Here is an 18582-nt window from a genome sequence, read left to right as displayed (position 1 = left end):
AACCTGTGATGTTATTTGGCAATTTGAAACAATATCATAACTTTTCGTATAGGTGACGTATAATGTATCTAATGTATTTTGTAACTTAATCGCTACCTCATTCACAATGCTTATAAGGACGTGGGACACGTCCTTTTTCACAGAAAGGGCGTATGTCGTAGGCACTTTGATGGGGTATGGGTTTTATCGGGAAATATAGACATGTTTGTATATTCCCTGAGTTAAGTTAAAGTTGCGTTATCTAAATCTAAATCACAGTGCTGACAATATACATGAAATATCAGCAGCTTATTATCATGACCATCAGCACAGCCATGTACAGGTCAGGTGCCTGTGTGTAATTAACCCTAATGAACCTTAGAGTATGGCCGGCTGGCCACGGAAGTTTAAGATTGTGGATGAGGTGCATGCTGGATACTGCAGGTTGACCATACATGTATCGTAATACAATACAGGGCAGCCTGACAGTCAGTATAGTATATAGACAATGAATTCTTAATGGAACGGGACTTGACCCTCGGACAGCGGCTAGGAGGTGGGCTGACGATCGCCTCTGTGATGCTGCCTGGCCGTTGCGGCACTATCATGTAATTACTTACTTAGCTGACGAATAAAGTGTTGTGGACCCACTGATGGACTTTTGTGTTTGAAGAGACAATATCCCCCAAAACGCGTTAACCAGCCCGGGATACAAATGTCCCTCGAGAATATCTGTGTACCGCTCACTGTTCATATTCCCTTCAAATACACAGAGGGGCGTTGCCCCTAACACAGACATGCCGCCCCACACGTTAAATTTCGGACGGTACTTTGGGCGCTGATACAAAGGTTTTTCAGTATGTTTGGTCCAGAATTTCAGTGTATTAGGAAACAGCCACACAGAACTTTCATCTGAGAAAATCACATTGTCCCAGTTAAAATGTCTATGCTGTAAACACCAGTTCAACCTTCGCTCCTTTTGTTCAGGTTTCATGATCGGTGATGGAATTCCTCGACTTTTCTGCCAACCCATTGCATGCAGCTCAGTTCTAATTGTCTCCTTACAGACAGCCACAGTTCCTCTATCAATCATATCCGGCCTTCAGTTTTCGTTTATTTTTAGAAACAAGAATACGAAGCCGCCTCCTGTCACCGACAGTCAATTTTCTGGGCCTACCTGCGCGTCCCTGGTGCTCAATGCCATATCCATTTGCAATATTTTTCAAAACACGATAAACAGTGGACAAAGGGATGCCTGTTCTACTTGAAATCACTTTAGCTGATCTGATGTCCTTGTTATAATACTCTAAAATCAACTTCCTCTTCTCTAAATCATCCATACTGAGGATCACTGAAAATGTCGTCTGCTAGCAAGTAAACAAAGGGGGATAACTCTTCACAAACTAATGAAAAAGGATTAACGGAGTTGTCTCTCTTGAATGAAACCAAGCACTTGATAGCTGGTCAAGGTTGTTTATACTAGAAATCCAATTAAACATATTCCTAAAATTCTCAATAATTTCTGGTCATCCTATAACAACAAACTATATGGTGTACGGAGAATGTGGAAGATATCCACTTTACATAAACACTCACCTTCGATGCATAAAACATTGGTTCAAAATACTGAGAATGCATGAACAGCGGCTACCCAAAACATCTTACAACATGCCGCTTAATTTATATAATCTTGGTTATGTAATATGGGCAATACATATAAGGTATATGTTATTTTCGTATGGATTTGAATATGTATGACTTTTCCAAGGTGTTGGTAACTAGTGGCTGTTCATGAACGAATTTCGTCAAAGACCCGTTGATATGTTTCGTCAGAATTGGATGAATACCCTCAGTTTAAGTTTTAGATTTGATGTATATAGATCCTTTAAAACAATTATGGAACCTGAGAGATATTTATCAAGTCAATTGAAACTTAGAAATACAGTTATTAGATTTAGACTCGATTTGACAGATATAATGAACAATAGATTCAATACAGGCCGTAAACAGTCACTGGCCAAACATTTAATATTTTACCTGTCTGTCATTTGTTATTTATATTTGATGCTTATGTCGATTTAAAATGGAGTATATTCTACAGACATATTGTTGTCACCCTACAAGGGAAACACTTATAAGAATTTTATCATCAGAGGACGAATCTGTCCATGTAAAATTAGCCCTGTTTTTAACGCAATCGCTGCCATTAAGGAAGAGTCTGATTTCTCCTGTCAACTAAATTCACCATGTTATGATGCTTTCCACTATTAGCAATGTCCAGACTTTGCCCGTCATTATAACACTATGTATACGGGCCAGAGGTCTTATGTACAATGAACCGTCTTCATCCTGATCTTGGCTGATGCAATATTTGCGGGATCATTTGTGACTGTGTAAGAACTACACTAATCTTCATAGTTAGAGAACTTTAATTAGCTTGGCTATCATCTGGAACAGTCACTGTAGAGGGTCGTGATTATTGTCGTATGCTCTGCAATATATGTCCTATTGTAGCATTTAATTGAGTGACCCGTGAAGATCCGGGTTAGTATTGGTCTTCAGTAACCCATGCTTGTCGTAAGAGGCGACTAACGGGATCGGGTGGTCAGACTGGCTGACTTGGTTGACACATGCCATCGTATCCCAATTGCGTAGATGATCTTCATGCTGTTGATCACTGGATTGTCTGGTCCTGACTCGATTATTTACAGCCCACCGCTATATAGCTAGAATATTGCTGAGTGTGGCGTAAAACTAAACTCACTCACTATTATCCACAAAGAGAAAAAATGTCATAGCACCGAATTTTACAACAAGCGGTTCGTTTCACACACTGCACAGTGACAATTTATGTAACATTTTAAGTCGTGGTAAGTAGACACAGTTACAGTTAGACGCACTGAGGACGGTTTAACGAGCAACAACGGTTCCTAATCACGTTGAATGAATGAATGAATGAAAATTTGCCGAGACAATTCTCTACCACCAGTTACAATACGACATATTTTAAAACTGATCAGCCACTTCACACTTGATTATCTTTCTCACCTAATACCTCGAAATGCCGCTGATAACTGTAGCTATAAATTGAGAGACGCGGCATAATTGACGGACTATGAGACGAAGGACAAATTCGACAAATTGTTATACGAATGGTGCAAAATCGTTGGTGAATCTAAGAGGGTATTAAAACAGAATAAAAATACTATTAATCTGTACATGGATTTAAATTTAGGAACTAGATTTTGTCTGATTTTACATTAACATTTAACATTTGGTTATAATGATCTAAATGCCCAACGATATGACCAATGTTTTATAATGTAGCTTGTTGGATAAATACATAAAAATGTAGTATTTCTTTTTCTGTCCTGTCTATAATGATGTAAAATGATTGAACAACATTGAATGGCATTGCTAATGGTACCCAAACTGGTATTTCCGATATCTTGAAATCAGCACACTCATATATGCTTAATTCCTAAAAGATTTAAATTAACGTGAGATTAAATATCCCGAATATATCTTCTTATATACTCATGCCAATAATGGTTGTCACCCCCTTCAATTTTTTTTATTGGAGAGGGGTGTGGGAGTTGAGTGGGGTGGGGAGGGGCGTGACAACAATTATTGGCATGAGTATACTTACAACACAAAGTTAATATTAATGACCATGCGCTCTTGTTATAAGTATCTAGTTTATCTTCGCATATTATTTCGTAAAATGCCTGCAAGAATCCTACGTGTTCTCGAGGGGTATTATCATAGGCCTCTTTTAATTGTTTACCGATAGAGATACGTTGAATACAATATGTTATTGTCAGACTAGACTCTAAGGTAATAATTAACAGCGTAAATGATAAATTCTAAAAAATATGCCGAAACGCATTTCTGGTGTCCCCCGCCGTAATATTGCTGGAATATTACTAAAAGCGGCGTAAAACCAAACACTCTTACTAACTCTAAAAAATATAAATATTCCTCTAACAGACTGGCGTCCTTACTGTCCACTTATCTAGACTTGCTTCTTTAAAAGATAGAATCACTATACATCCATGGGCTCAACATTCGGTACATACAGCCTTGGAGCAAGGCTAATGTCAGATCGGTTAAGTCCGACCTTTGGATGGGTGTAAAAACAAACTGGGGTTTGCTGAGGTATGTCGTTTAGGACATACGTTTAGGTCGACTAGTTCTAGACAATGGGCAGGCAATGTGTTTACAACGGTACGGTTAATGCTGATATATGTTCACCGGAAAATAACTGAACAAGGATCATGCTGTATGATGTCATTTTTATTTGTACATTCATTCTGACAGTAATTTCTATTATCTGGATGATAAATAATACATACATAGGTGCGTCTCCTATTCTCGCGGTAAACACGTTTTCTGCCGAAATCGCCGATGCGCGACACTTAGCGGTTGTTTACATCACCGACTGGCAACTAGGAAGTGGACCAAGTCTGTAAGTGATCAAAATCTTGCAGTGTCACGAATATTGGGGAGTTTATACCAACTTTGACATATCATTACTTTTTCCTGCCCTTTCCGGCAGGATTGCTCTTACTACACTCAATAACGTTAATTCCTGGTAATACCGCGAGAATGGGAGAAGTCTCGTTTCGTCAGTGGCGGATGGCATTGTTTATCACCGGGCTCACGAGTGGTAATTCACCTCATGGATCTGGCAGCTGATAGATGTAGATGTTGGAGGAGAAGGCCCTTCATTTAAAAACAACATGCATTAATACGATAAGAATTGTTGTGTTATTTTTTCAGCCGATATCCGTAAGTACCGCGAGAATATGTACATAAAAGGTTGATAGCATTAAGAAACTTTTTATTTGAACATTCTTAATAAACATATTTTGTTAACTTTAGGTTGATATCTGTGTTTAAATAACATGACATACGTTATATAACATTATTTACATAAAAAGTTTATTGCACTACAAATGACCATTTTCTTTTGAATATCATTGCTCATTTCACTTTAATTAAATAACCATATCATATCTTTCCAGAAATTCTCGCAATTAACATAACTTAATTCTATTGTATGGTGGTATTATTTTTAGGTTTTCACCTAGGTTTTTGGTATTATGACATCATCACAACAGCTACTAAATTTAAAACTGAGTTTATTTGCCCTCAACGATTCTTTGTAAATTGTCACATATTATGTTTTCAATATTTCCCTTGTAGATTTCCATTATGTTTTGCACACGGTGTACATCACTATCTATTTAATTGTATTATTGTTAGGGAGCGGCATCGATATAAACGTGTTTATGCTTGTTTGCCAATCCCGTCATGATTACTTGAATAAATATGTTGATTGATTGAAACATATTTTATTCAATTAAGAAACGGATTGGGCACAAGTTATCCAACTTAAATAAGCCCTCTCCACATAGTTACAAGTGTATATTACAAAAAAGTTCAACAAGAGGCAGATAAAGGGTATAGATATGTACAGACAGAGTTATTTAAATCGTTTAGAGTTATGGATGTAGATATGTACACTTTTAAAAACATTCTGATTTTCACTAAGCGAGAGACCTGCATTGCCATTTAAGATGAGATTAATATCAATACATGCTCTTTTATTCACTATATTTTCTAAAGAGGTTAACATTTGTTCTCTTTGAATTATATATAATGGACATTCAAGAAAATAATGAAAAGCATTTTCACAATTATGGCCACACTGACAAAGTGCATCATTTCTAACATTAATTCTGAATAAATCATAATTAAGTGTACTTGTCATATATCTTAATCTTGTATGCAATATGTTTAAACCATACATTAAAATATCCATAGTATTAATATGTATTAACATAATCTTTATATTAGGCTATGAGGAATACACAATATATTCAAGATTGATTTTGCTTTTACATTTTTATCGTTTTAAAAATTATCATTATTTTTGCTACAGTCGAAAATATTTATCTTGACTTCGTTGTGTACAGGTCCGTGGTTGTGGTCTCCAGGTATTTTTGAAATTATGTCGTTCACAGTTGAGACTTTGATTTGCAGCCCTTCTCAATGCATCTCCACGAGATCCATTCTCCCCGCTTCCTCTTTTTCACAATGAACATATAACCATTTACACATAGGTATCTTCCACCACGAGAAGTAGGGAGAACCTTGAAGTCTAATTGTGCATTTGCCATAACTGAAGTTGTGGAAATGATGATGAAAACTGTCATTTCCAACATTCTTATAGCATGCAAGTAACCGTAAGAAATTGAACAACTCACTACTAATGAATTTAGTGAACTAAATGTTCATTTTATTAATAAAATTCATTGAGTGAACTCGCTCACTAACATGGATTCACTCACATAATGGTACACATGTCTTATTACGTTTCCTGAGTGAACACATTTAACATTTTGTAGAAACCCAGTGTCTTAATCCAAAACACCGTTGTCGCAACATCAAACATCAAAGGATTTTTACCTCGACCCAAAGGTCTCACTTACGGGGGGCGGTGGGGTAGCCTAATGGTTAAAGCGTTGGCTCGTCACGCCGAAGACCCGGGTTCGAATCCCCACATGGGCACAATGTGTGAAGCCCATTTCTGGTGTCCCCCGCCGTGGTGTTGCTGGAATATTGCTAAAAGCGGCGTAAAACCAAACTCAGTCAGTCAGTCTAACTTACCGGACTCCCCTACCTGTGTAGGCTAAACATGGAAGCTAGCGCCTCTAGTACGGTACACGGCCACCAAACAGTTGTTGTGAAAGTAAGCTTGACATCCTCCACAAATGTGTGTTTGGCATTTACGGCTGTTGTCCATAAGTATGTTATAATGTTTTAAATGGAAACGACAACTCAATCATAAATAAACATGAGTTGTGTGGAAAAGCATTCAGAATTGTCATTCTCTTAATCTGTTTAGTACTCATTATGGAATGGGATTTGTTTGCAAGAGATTTTATTTCAGGATATCAACATTAATCATTGTGGAATGATATTTGTTCTGGCGGATGTCAACATTTTGAAATTATGTTGGGGTTTTGGATGGGAAGCTGTAGGCATAAGAGTGATAGTTTTTTTTGTCCTGAATCAACATTTTGAGCTGTTCACTCAGTGGAGACTGCCATGATCAGATACCGTAGCTTCATAATTGCGAGGTCCAGATTAACGAGGTCAAGTCTTACGAGATACTTACCTACGACGTCAATAGGACGAGGTCCTGATCAGCGGAGTGAAGACTTACGAGGTCCAGATGAACGAGGTCAAGTCTTACGAGATACGTACCTACGACGTCAATACGACGAGGTCCTGATCAGCCGAGGGAAGACTTACGAGGTCCAGATGAACGAGGTCAAGTCTTACGAAATACTTACCTACGACGTCAATACGACGAGGTCCTGAACAGCGGAGTGAAGACTTACGAGGTCCAGATGAACGAGGTCAAGTCTTACGAGAATCTTACCAACGAGGCCAGTATAATGATTTCCTGTGCAGCAAAGTAAAAACTTACGAGGTCCAGATGAACGAGGTCAAAACTTACGAGATACTTACCTACGAGGTCAGTATAATGATTTCCTATGTAGCAAAGTAAAGACTTACGATATCCAGGTAACCGAGGTCAGGTCTCAGGAGATCAACGTCAACACGACGAGGTCCTGAGCAGTGAAGTGAAGACTAACGATGTCCAGATGAACAAGGTCAAGTCTTACGAGATACTTACCAACGACATCAGTACAACCAGGTCCTGAGAGCGAAGTGAAGACTTACGAGGTCCAGATGAACGAGGTTAAGACTTACGAGGTGCTTACCAGATTAACAAGGTCGAGATGAACCAGGTCGGAATACTCCGGTTCCAGTGGAACTGAGACGGTCAAGATGGTCAAAGTCCACAAACCGAGATCGGTATACTTGAGACACGGACATCGAGACGCTCAAAGTCCAGTAAACGAGATCCACACAACGGAGTCACGAAGGTCTAGACGCCCGGGCTCAAAGTTCAGAAAACACGTCCTCATTGTAGCCCCCTCACGAATAACCATATTGCTAAAACGGTGGGAAATTGTTGCGGCCTCTACTATAAGACTGAAACATGTCTTGGAACAATGGGACGATAGCGGAAAAAAGTAAATGTTTTATAAATAATATTTCTGTTTTATCATTTCATAGTTCCATAATCACATTTAGGTAGGTATGTTAGTTGGAATAAACTATCCTACGTTCGTTGCCCAAAACACTGAGTCGCAGTATTGAACCTCAGTCACATAGCTACAAAACAACCTCTCTAAATATTTCCATCCATGATATTTAAAAAAATCGAAGCCCACACAGAGACTCGAGTCTGGGGGACAAGAAAACCTCATGACATAAATGAATGACACGTCTTTTTAAATGCATCCTGTCAACTGCGCATGACTATGAGGTCCAGCGTTAGTGCGTGGGCGAATATTTGTCTGGCGTTACACATTGAATAAACCAGTAATTTAAAATTAAATATGCCGAAAATAGAAATTTCTTTGTGATGAAATCGCTCTATAGGGTCTAAAAAATGAAAGTACCATTAAGCTGTACCATTAACGCGCCATCTTATGTATTCAGCAGCATACTGTTATATATTAAAGTACTTTTCGGGCATTCAATGGACTACTTTCATGGATTTGTGCATATATGTTTAAAGCGGATAAGCGTGTTTAGCAGGCTTAAGATGTCTCAGCCTGTAATATATTACAAAACCCCCAAACAAAACAAACGTGCGCTTACGTAGATGGGAAAGGTTTGTGTTTGATCGTACTGTTTTTCAAATGTACCAGTGCATATTACAAGTTTATGATATCTCTTTGATGTTGAATTTGATTAAAGTATAAATTGGGTTTAACGTCAGTTTTTCGATATTTCCAATAACAATATTTCAGTTACATCACGTCTCAGCTTAAAGATAGCCCGGGGTGATGCAAGTCCCGGACGTTTACGGCTTCGGTGAAACCACGACAACGGAAATCGTGTTGACAGGGTTAGAAACATAATCGATGAAAGCTGGGATTCTAACCTATGATCATAGGTGCCTGGTGTGCCCAAGGGACACAGCTCTGCAGCTCAATGGCGAGAGGGGTGGTGCGATTGATCTTTGGACCGAATGTTATTTGCTCACCCCTCATTTACGCAATCCCGTCCTTAATCACTGCGGCCTATCCCTTTATAAATGACCAGTACCATAGAACGTGCTCACACGTATCTTCAGCATTATCTTTGTGATTTACTAGTGTATGAGCCAGCTGGCACGGCCTTTGCCACCAGAGCCAGATTGACGTGTGTCGAAATACCATCGTTATGTGGTTAAAGGCCTGTCTTACTTGTTAATATCAGTCTTAATTCATTGCATGTATTCTGAAATAGATTTCATCCTGTTTGGTAAGCTGCTGTGACCAAGCGCTTTTCCAATATACCATGAGTGTTTGTTTGTTGTTTAACGCCCCACTCAGCAATATTCCAGCTATATGGCGGCGGTCTGTAAATTATTGAGTCAGGACCAGACAATCCAGGGATCAACAGTATGAACATCGATCTACGCAACTGGGATACGATCACATGTGTCAACCAAGTCAGTGAGCCTGATCTCCCGATCCCGTTAGTCACCTCTGGGTTGGTGAAGACCAATTCTATCCCGGCTCTTCACGGGTAGTTCCATGAGTGACGAATCATTTGCCAATATTCCAAGACCGAGCAATGTACAGTTCTAGTTTGCACTGATATGTAAAAAAACGAAAGATCTCTGTATTCATAAAATTTCTACGTGTGAAATCGAATGGCACAAGATACATGCTTTGAACTCTATCAACACTGTCATTTATAGTTCGGTCTAAAACCTATAAACCGCCGTATAATTATATAAATCTATTTGTGGTCAGACACGTGTTCTTTCTGACCTTGATTATGTAAAAGTAGTTCGTTATGACGTTGAGGGAGGTGACCTATAGGCTGTTTCCTATCACCCCGTGGGAGGCATGTCTGTTTACAGAGCTGTCAGTCAGGTCTTCACGTACCTTTCACGTTTTGACCTGTGTACCCTTTGATAACGCCTTCTTTGAGTAACGGGTGTGAGATGTCCGGGTACAGGTAGGCACCCAACAACCTGTGATTGTTGTACGGTGTGTCTTCGTGGCTCGGGTGGCCAGGCTAGTTGATTTGGTTTCATTTTGTGTCATAATCTCAATCACAGGATGGACTGGTCCGGGCTAGAGCTTTTTACATTATTGATAAACTGAATAACAAAAGGATGTTTGCTGAGTTGTTATGTAATTGAAAATTTGTTGAACTTGAACTGTTTATATTATTTTAACTGATTATATTAATTTACCCATCAATCAATCATGCAACGGTTTGTGGAAAAGTTTATTTGTTTGTTTATATATGGTAGCGGTGTGTAAATAGTCGAGTCTGGATCAGACCATCTAGTGATCAACAGCATGGACATCGATCTACGCAATTAGGGTACGATGACATGTGTCAACCAAGTCAGCGAGCCAGACCACCGGATCCCGTTAGTCGTCTCTTACGACAAGCATGGGTTTCTGAAGACCAATTCTGACCCGTACCTTCACGGATTTGTGAAAAAGTAATCTTCCTTGGATAATTTGGGTTCAAAACATTTTAATTCAATGAGACTGGGTTAAAATAAATCTGCAACGATATCACACCTTGGAAAAGGTTGTATATTTGTTCCAAAAATGGCAGATTTATTGATTTTACAAGATCAGATTACCCAGATACAAATCAGCAGTGTGACCCACCTCTTGACTTAATGAAAAAACCTGGCACGTGACACCCTTGAACGTGACACGGACACGACCATATCCTGAAACCTCCGACACCAGTGCCACCCGGAGGAAACATCGAACGTAAGTCACGACCTCACGACAACCGGATATTTCTTCAACACCGGCCCAAAAGCACCTGTTTAACCTCGATTGGTGGCTCAGTCGGACGATGGAAGACAAAACCTAATCAAACCCCAATGTGTTTTCAGTTCTTTGATGAGAGTCTTCCTTGGAGCATGTACATGCATCTGTATCAAAGACTGTACAAATATTAGCATTGTAAGCCGAACCAATGACGGAAACAAGCCAGCAAGAAATGGTGTGCATGCAAGCAGGACGCCCTGTTGTATGAGAACTGAGACGGAAGCCGCCGTCCTTCTTCAAGAAAGTACGTGGAGGTGTAACCCATAGGTTCCTCGCCCAGGTGGATTTGTCCAGAAGAGGTTGGATTTCCTGAAAAAACTTCGCCTTGCCCCGGGAAAGACGGCACCGGAGTGCGCTGGATCTCCGAAAATACCGGTGGACCTTGCTTCCACTGTGGTAAATGGCCTTCCATGAAGGTGGATAGCACCCAAGGATTGGCACCCGTGAAGAACCGAGTTAGAATTGATCTTGAGCAACCCATGCTTGTTGTAAGAGGCGACTAACGGGATGGTTAGGCTTGTTGACTTGGTTGACACATGTCATCGTATCCCAATTGCGTAAAACGATGCTCATGTTGTTGATCACTGGATTGTCTGGTCCAGACTTGATTATTTACAGACCGCCGCCATATAACCGGAATATTGCTGAGTGCGGCGTTAAACAACAAACCAACCAATAAACCAACCCAAGGATTGGTCGTCGCCTATCCCAAGCTGTGGACATGGACATACATAGGCGACGCCCACAGAGACGCAGGGAATGAGCGAGTGGGTCTCCCCGTGCCAAACACAGAGAAAGTCCACGCCACCTATCCGTTGCCTAGCTTTTTCATTCACCTGATGAAGGACTAAGAGTATTCTCCGAAACATCGTGTTCCTTAAAATAAAGAAGTTAAAGAAGTTGACCATTTATAAAAGTGTTGCCTTTATGTCGCGAACACGTTAAAAATTGTGGGATATCATCCGGGTACCCATGGGAAAAAATAATTAGAAAAGCAACAACCAGTCCTGGGAATCAGGCTATTCGTGAAGTCTCCGCTCCTAGTGATTTTGATTCACTGACGCCCAAGGCACATTGAGAAAAAAGAGATATAACTATACCACCATGTCATGGGTTCAGTTGTTGTTGTTTGAACATACTTTGAATAGATTTATCCAGATAATACCAGAAAAGACTTTAGCACTACATTAACGATCTTTCTTCAGGTTAACATTTGAGTAGCTTTTGCATATGATTATGACGGAACAGGATGCGCTCAACTTTTCGCGAGCACCCGTTCACATCACGGGGGCGTGTCACGCTTAGAAACATCGTTAGAAAGACATATAGCTATATAGACCCTACCCTAGTACTATATAAAATGAAAGGGATGTAACGACGGAACCACACCCTCCTCGATCAAAGTTAAATTTCACCACGTAAACTATTTTTAAGGCCCCGTCGAGGCCTACGGATCGAAAGCTAGATGATTTCACTACAAAAGGAGCTATAAATGGTCACAATCGGATCATTATTTCAAAAGTTATGCGCCACGACTCACCAAAAACAGCTACCTTCGCAATTCCAAGCCAAAATCATGGATCAGCCAAGACAGCGAAAACTCACCTTTTAAATTCGTTTATTAATTCCAGGCACGTTGACAGCTCCTATGTAGGGCTAGATTCGATCGGCAGCGGCATTCCACGGGTCTAAAATCTTATTGCAACATCTACAAATCATTTCCTCGACAGTAAGTAGACATTTTCTCCAAAACCATCGGAAATCATACACACTTGTCGGCCATAGATGGCCTTGACATTCAAGTGACCTGAGCAGTAAATTTGTAAGAATTATTTTAGAGGTTAAATATTTATAAATATAATTTCCTAGAAATGAATCAATATCGAATCCATTTTTACAACCTCTAAAATTATTCTTAACAATTTACTGTTCCGTACATCAACCAAAATAGAAGGAATATTGCAAAGTTCATACTTCGCGCCCATTCGCAAACAGGCAAAATCTTACTGTATATATTATATTTTCCACGAATCGGATGGCCCAATTCAGTTTCTGCGGATCTGCTCAGATCACTTGAATGTCAAGGCCTGTTTTCGGTGAGTCGTGGTCCCTGTGGTTCACATCACTATTTGAAAACGATTGATATAAATATGCTCTGAGTATCTCATCATGTCAATCACAGCACACACACACACACACACACACACACACACACACACACACACACACACACACACACACACACACACACACACACACACACACACACACACACACACACACACACACACACACACACACACACACACACACACACACACACACACACACACTTGTGGTAGAAAACACTGATGTTTTGTATTTGTGATACACAGCATTCATGGTTTTGTATTTGTGATACACAGCATTCATGGTTTTGTATTTGTGATACACAGCATTGATGGTTTTTGTATTTGTGGTAGAAAACACTGATGTTTTGTATTTGTGATACACAGCATTGATTGTTTTGTATTTGTGATACACAGCATTGATTGTTTTTGTATTTGTGGTAGAAAACACTGATGTTTTGTATTTGTGATACACAGCATTGATTGTTTTGTATTTGTGATACACAGCATTGATGGTTTTGTATTTGTGATACACAGCGTTGATTGTTTTGTATTTGTGATACACAGCATTGATGGTTTTGTATTTGTGATACACAGCGTTGATGGTTTTGTATTTGTGATACACAGCATTGATGGTTTTGTATTTGTGATACACAGCATTGATGCGTTTTGTGATGGTTTTTTGTATTTGTGATACACAGCATTGGTTTTGTTTTGTATTTGTGGTTTTGTATGATACACAGCATTGATGGTTTTGTATTTGTGATACACAGCATTGATGGTTTTGTATTTGTGATTTGATGGTTTTGTATTTGTGATACACAGCATTGATGGTTTTGTATTTGTGATACACAGCATTGATGGTTTTGTATTTGTGATACAGCATTGATGGTTTTGTATTTGTGATACACAGCGTTGATGGTTTTGTATTTGTGATACACAGCATTGATTGTTTTGTATTTGTGATACACAGCATTGATGGTTTTGTATTTGTGATACATAGTATTGATTGTTTTGTATTTGTGATACACAGCGTTGATGGTTTTGTATTTGTGATACACAGCATTGATGGTTTTGTATTTGTGATACATAGTATTGATTGTTTTGTATTTGTGATACACAGCATTGATGGTTTTGTATTTGTGATACACAGCATTGATGGTTTTGTATTTGTGATACATAGTATTGATTGTTTTGTATTTGTGGTACACAGCATTGATGGTTTTGTATTTGTGATACACAGCGTTGATGGTTTTGTATTTGTGATACATAGTATTGATTGTTTTGTATTTGTGGTACACAACATTGATGGTTTTGTATTTGTGGTACACAGCATTGATGGTTTTGTATTTGTGATACACAACATTGATGGTTTTGTATTTGTGGTACACAGCATTGATGGTTTTGTATTTGTGATACACAGCGTTGATGGTTTTGTATTTGTGATACATAGTATTGATTGTTTTGTATTTGTGGTACACAACATTGATTGTTTTGTATTTGTGGTACACAACATTGATGGTTTTGTATTTGTGGTACACAGCATTGATGGTTTTGTATTTGTGATACACAGCATTGATGGTTTTGTATTTGTGATACACAGCATTGATGGTTTTGTATTTGTGATACACAGCATTGATGGTTTTGTATTTGTGATACACATTGATGGTTTTGTTGATTGTTTTGTATTTGTGGTACACAGCATTGATGGTTTTGTATTTGTGATACACAGCGTTGATGGTTTTGTATTTGTGGTACACAGCATTGATGGTTTTGTATTTGTGATACACAGCATTGATGGTTTTGTATTTGTGATACACAGCATTGATGGTTTTGTATTTGTGATACACAGCATTGATTGTTTTGTATTTGTGGTACACAGCATTGATGGTTTTGTATTTGTGGTAGACAACATTGATGGTTTTGTATTTGTGGTACACAGCGTTGAAGGTTTTGTATTTGTGATACACAGCGTTGATTGTTTTGTATTTGTGATACACAGCATTGATGTTTTGTATTCGTGGTACACACTATTGATTGTTTTTGTATTAGTGGTAGAAAACATTGATGGTTTTTGTATTTGTGACATACAACAGTGATGAATTTGCATTTATTGTACAAAACATTGATGTTTTTGTATTTGTGGTACATAACATTGCTGGTTTTGTATTTATTTTATATTGATGGTTTTGTATTTGTTTTGCACAGCATTTGATGGTTTTGTATTTATTTACACAACATTGATTGTTTTGTATTTATTGTACTTTGATAGTTTTGTGTTTGTGGTACACAGGAGTGGTGGTGTTTGTTGTGCACATCACAAACGGATCAAGTTTAATTGCAACACATTGTGTTTTTGCAGCGTTGTACACCAATATATACATCCCACGAGACAAACCTAACGACAAGCATCATGACTTGATCCACGGGGGCAATTGTAAATATACATGGTGAAAAGATATAACCACACATCTGTCTTTAGAGGTTCAGGGCAATTAGTCCAAAATGGAAGCGAATGTCATCTGTAGTTTACTGAGAAAACAATGTGTGAAATGCTGGACTTCCTCATTGATAATAAACTTGTAAAATTTGGGGGTAAATCATTTAGACAACAAGTAAGAATCCCCATGGGCACCAATTGTACTCCCCTCCGTGCGGATCTGTTTCTTTATGCATATATGAATCAGAATTTCTGCTTGGGTTGGTCAAATCAAAACAAGGTAATTTGTCGAAGAAGTTTACCTTAAAGGTCACATGCAACGTAAAACACAACTATGCAGATTCTGATACCTTTCGGTATGGACTTACCGAAACAAATCATCAAAAATGCAAATTCAACTTATAAAGTTGAAAATAACGCGATTAAAAAACCCGCGCGAAATCGGAGTTCAAACGATTCACTAATTTTCCCCCAGCGCTTGGGGGAATTGAAGTGGTTTCAACAGCTGGGCTGCGCTCATAGCACATGCGCAGTGAAATAGGTTCGCGCAGCTTGGAAGCGGGTTGTCCGGTGAATACTCGGTGAAGGCTTTGATGTGAGCTATTTTTCTAATGTTTTGTTGATATTTCACAGGCGCGAGCTTTTTATATGTTATGACAGTAGATTACCGATTTAACTGTTTATACATGTAATTCCCTTCCACTGATTTACCCACCTGAACTTGAAATTAAGGAGAGAAATGAGACCGCCTCAACTGTTTCATATTTAGATCTATGCATAAAGGTTCAGAGTGACAAAACACCTCTCCATTATGCTGTATGAGAAAACTGATGATTTTAACTTTCAAATGGTCAACTTTGCTTTCATGTCGAGCAACATTCCAACAGCTCCAGCCTTTGGTGTTTACATTTCATAGGTTTTGAGGTGCAATCGAACATGCTCTTTTTAAAGAGATCGGGCTTACAAATTTCAAGGCCTCAGTAAAACTTTCAAAACGTTTTGTGGTAGACGTGTAGAGGACATTTCAAAATGATAATTATGTGTCAAAGTAATTGAAGATTATGAATATATCTGTCTGTAATATTATCCCACTGAGAGTCGACAAATTTACAAGCACACCCACGGTTAACAAACAATTAATGGATTGAACTTTTAGTTAGTCCTCATTGTGGATTAGAAAACAAATAGATAATAAATGGCTTTTCATATTAACAAATATCAAGAGGCTAAATATCAGAATGTCAAACTCTGTCATTAACATCATTCATATTGATCTAAAAGATTTCCTTAGTTACGTCTCTTGGCGATCGAAAATATATACGGTAAACATATCATGTAACGATGGAAGATACGGGATATTATCGGCGATAATTTCGTAATCAAATTTGCTAAAATAAAGATGCCAACTATAACTCAATCAATGTGGGCGTTTTGATCTTTCGTTTGTGTGCACGATTTCGTGACAATAGCGAGCTGACTCGAAATATTAACGCACATGTCGGTGTTGTAAATTGGGTGTTTGTCGTTGTTTACATTTTGCCTATGTAACGCACCCATGCATCCTCCGGAGATGGTTGATGGTATTGTGTTTGTATGTGGGCAGCATTGGTCGATTTTATTTATCAGCAGTATTGAGCTTTGCCACAGTAAGATGAGTGAGTGAGTTTGGTTTTACGCCGCTTTTAGCAATATTCCAGTAATATCACGGCGGGGAACACCAGAAATCGGCTTCTAACATTGTGGCCATGTGGGGAATCGAACCCGGGTCTTCAGCGTGACGAGCGAACGCTTTAACCACTAGGCTACCCCACCTCCCCCACAGTAAGATGAACGAAAAGGCGGAGTGTAGAATAAATGAGATTTATTTTAAATTGCAACATAAATATAATATCCCCAAAAATAAACGCATCCTAGAAATAGGACTCGATTCCGGCTGTACCCGACCCGGATTCGAGTACCCGAGTACCCGTCCCAGTCCTAGTTACTACCATATATGAATTTGCCTTATGCTCACGTGAGTGAGCGAGTTTAGTTGCAAGCCACTTTTAGCAATATTCCAGCAATATAATAGTGGGGTACACCAGAAATGTGCTTCACACATTTGGGGAATCGAACCCGGGTCACCTGAGTGACGACCGAACGCTTTCACCGCTATAGTCCGTCAACCTAACTTTTGGAACACGGTTTTTTACGTTTGAACAACAAAAGGTATCCAACTTTAATTGACTCCGTTAATAATGATAACTGACGACCTAATTGTGTGTTGAATTTCTAAAATTTATGTCAACTATTAAAGATTTCACTTAAAAAACTGTCATGTAAAGTTTCTGACAACAGCAACATTTTCAGTGGCAAGTACTGGAACAGCTACCTTCTTTTGTTTAAACGTAACTTGCAAAAAACGTGTTCCAAAAGTTAGGTTGACGGACTATAGGCTACCCAAGCGCCCCCTCACGTGATGGAAAACAACAGAAGATGTGAGGTGGTTTATACAGTTACGGACAAACACGCCTGTGAGTATGCTTCCAGCTGAACTAATCCGGACTGATGCCGGTTTAGAGCCTTCCCATTGAGATATCATTCCGCAGTTTAACAGGAATACCCCTCTCAGTATACGGGCGTCCACCATTTCTTGTGTTATTTCCTTATAGCCGTGCAAAAGGCCCGGTAGCAACATGCACCTTTTTAACGTTTTTTTGGTATGATATTAATCTTTGATTGGGTATCGAACCAGCAACTTTATCATTCTCTGGGTAGGTGCTCCATCCACGTGGCCACGAAGGCGGTCTCAGCGATGAAGTCATGTAGATTCATTAAACTGACATCCTGAATGTATGTAAGACATTAAAGTGTTGAAGACATGAAACATTTATGGATTACAGCTTTTTTTTATTATTCTTAAAGACATTTCAGGTAAGTTACTTGCCCTTTGACGTATAATAACGGCATAACCTCTCACCAAGGTGTTCTGCACTGTTACTCAAAGTCAAACTTAATCAAACAATGGCTGTTGTTTACAACGTTCCACATGCTTACATTGCTGGCGAAAGAGTAAGCTACGTGTGTGGGATTTATCACATTGGGATATAACAAGGTGCAGGTTTGGGTA

The 18582-nt window shown here is 38.9% G+C and overlaps 1 long non-coding RNA gene across 1 annotated transcript; it reads left to right on the top strand.

The window, feature by feature from the left end:
* Positions 1-610: 610 nt before the first annotated feature.
* Positions 611-15378, top strand: LOC124283942. The gene is made up of 3 exons (XR_006900437.1): positions 611-696; positions 3576-3579; positions 15367-15378. It is a non-coding gene; the product is annotated as an uncharacterized LOC124283942 (long non-coding RNA).
* The last annotated feature ends 3204 nt before the right edge of the window (positions 15379-18582 follow it).

Source organism: Haliotis rubra, unplaced genomic scaffold (assembly GCF_003918875.1).
Source record: "Haliotis rubra isolate DU_JTF1 unplaced genomic scaffold, ASM391887v1 Scf325, whole genome shotgun sequence".
NCBI lineage: Eukaryota > Metazoa > Mollusca > Gastropoda > Lepetellida > Haliotidae > Haliotis > Haliotis rubra.
The sequence above is the reverse complement of the archived record's forward strand: the minus strand, read 5'-3'. Positions and strand labels throughout refer to the sequence as shown.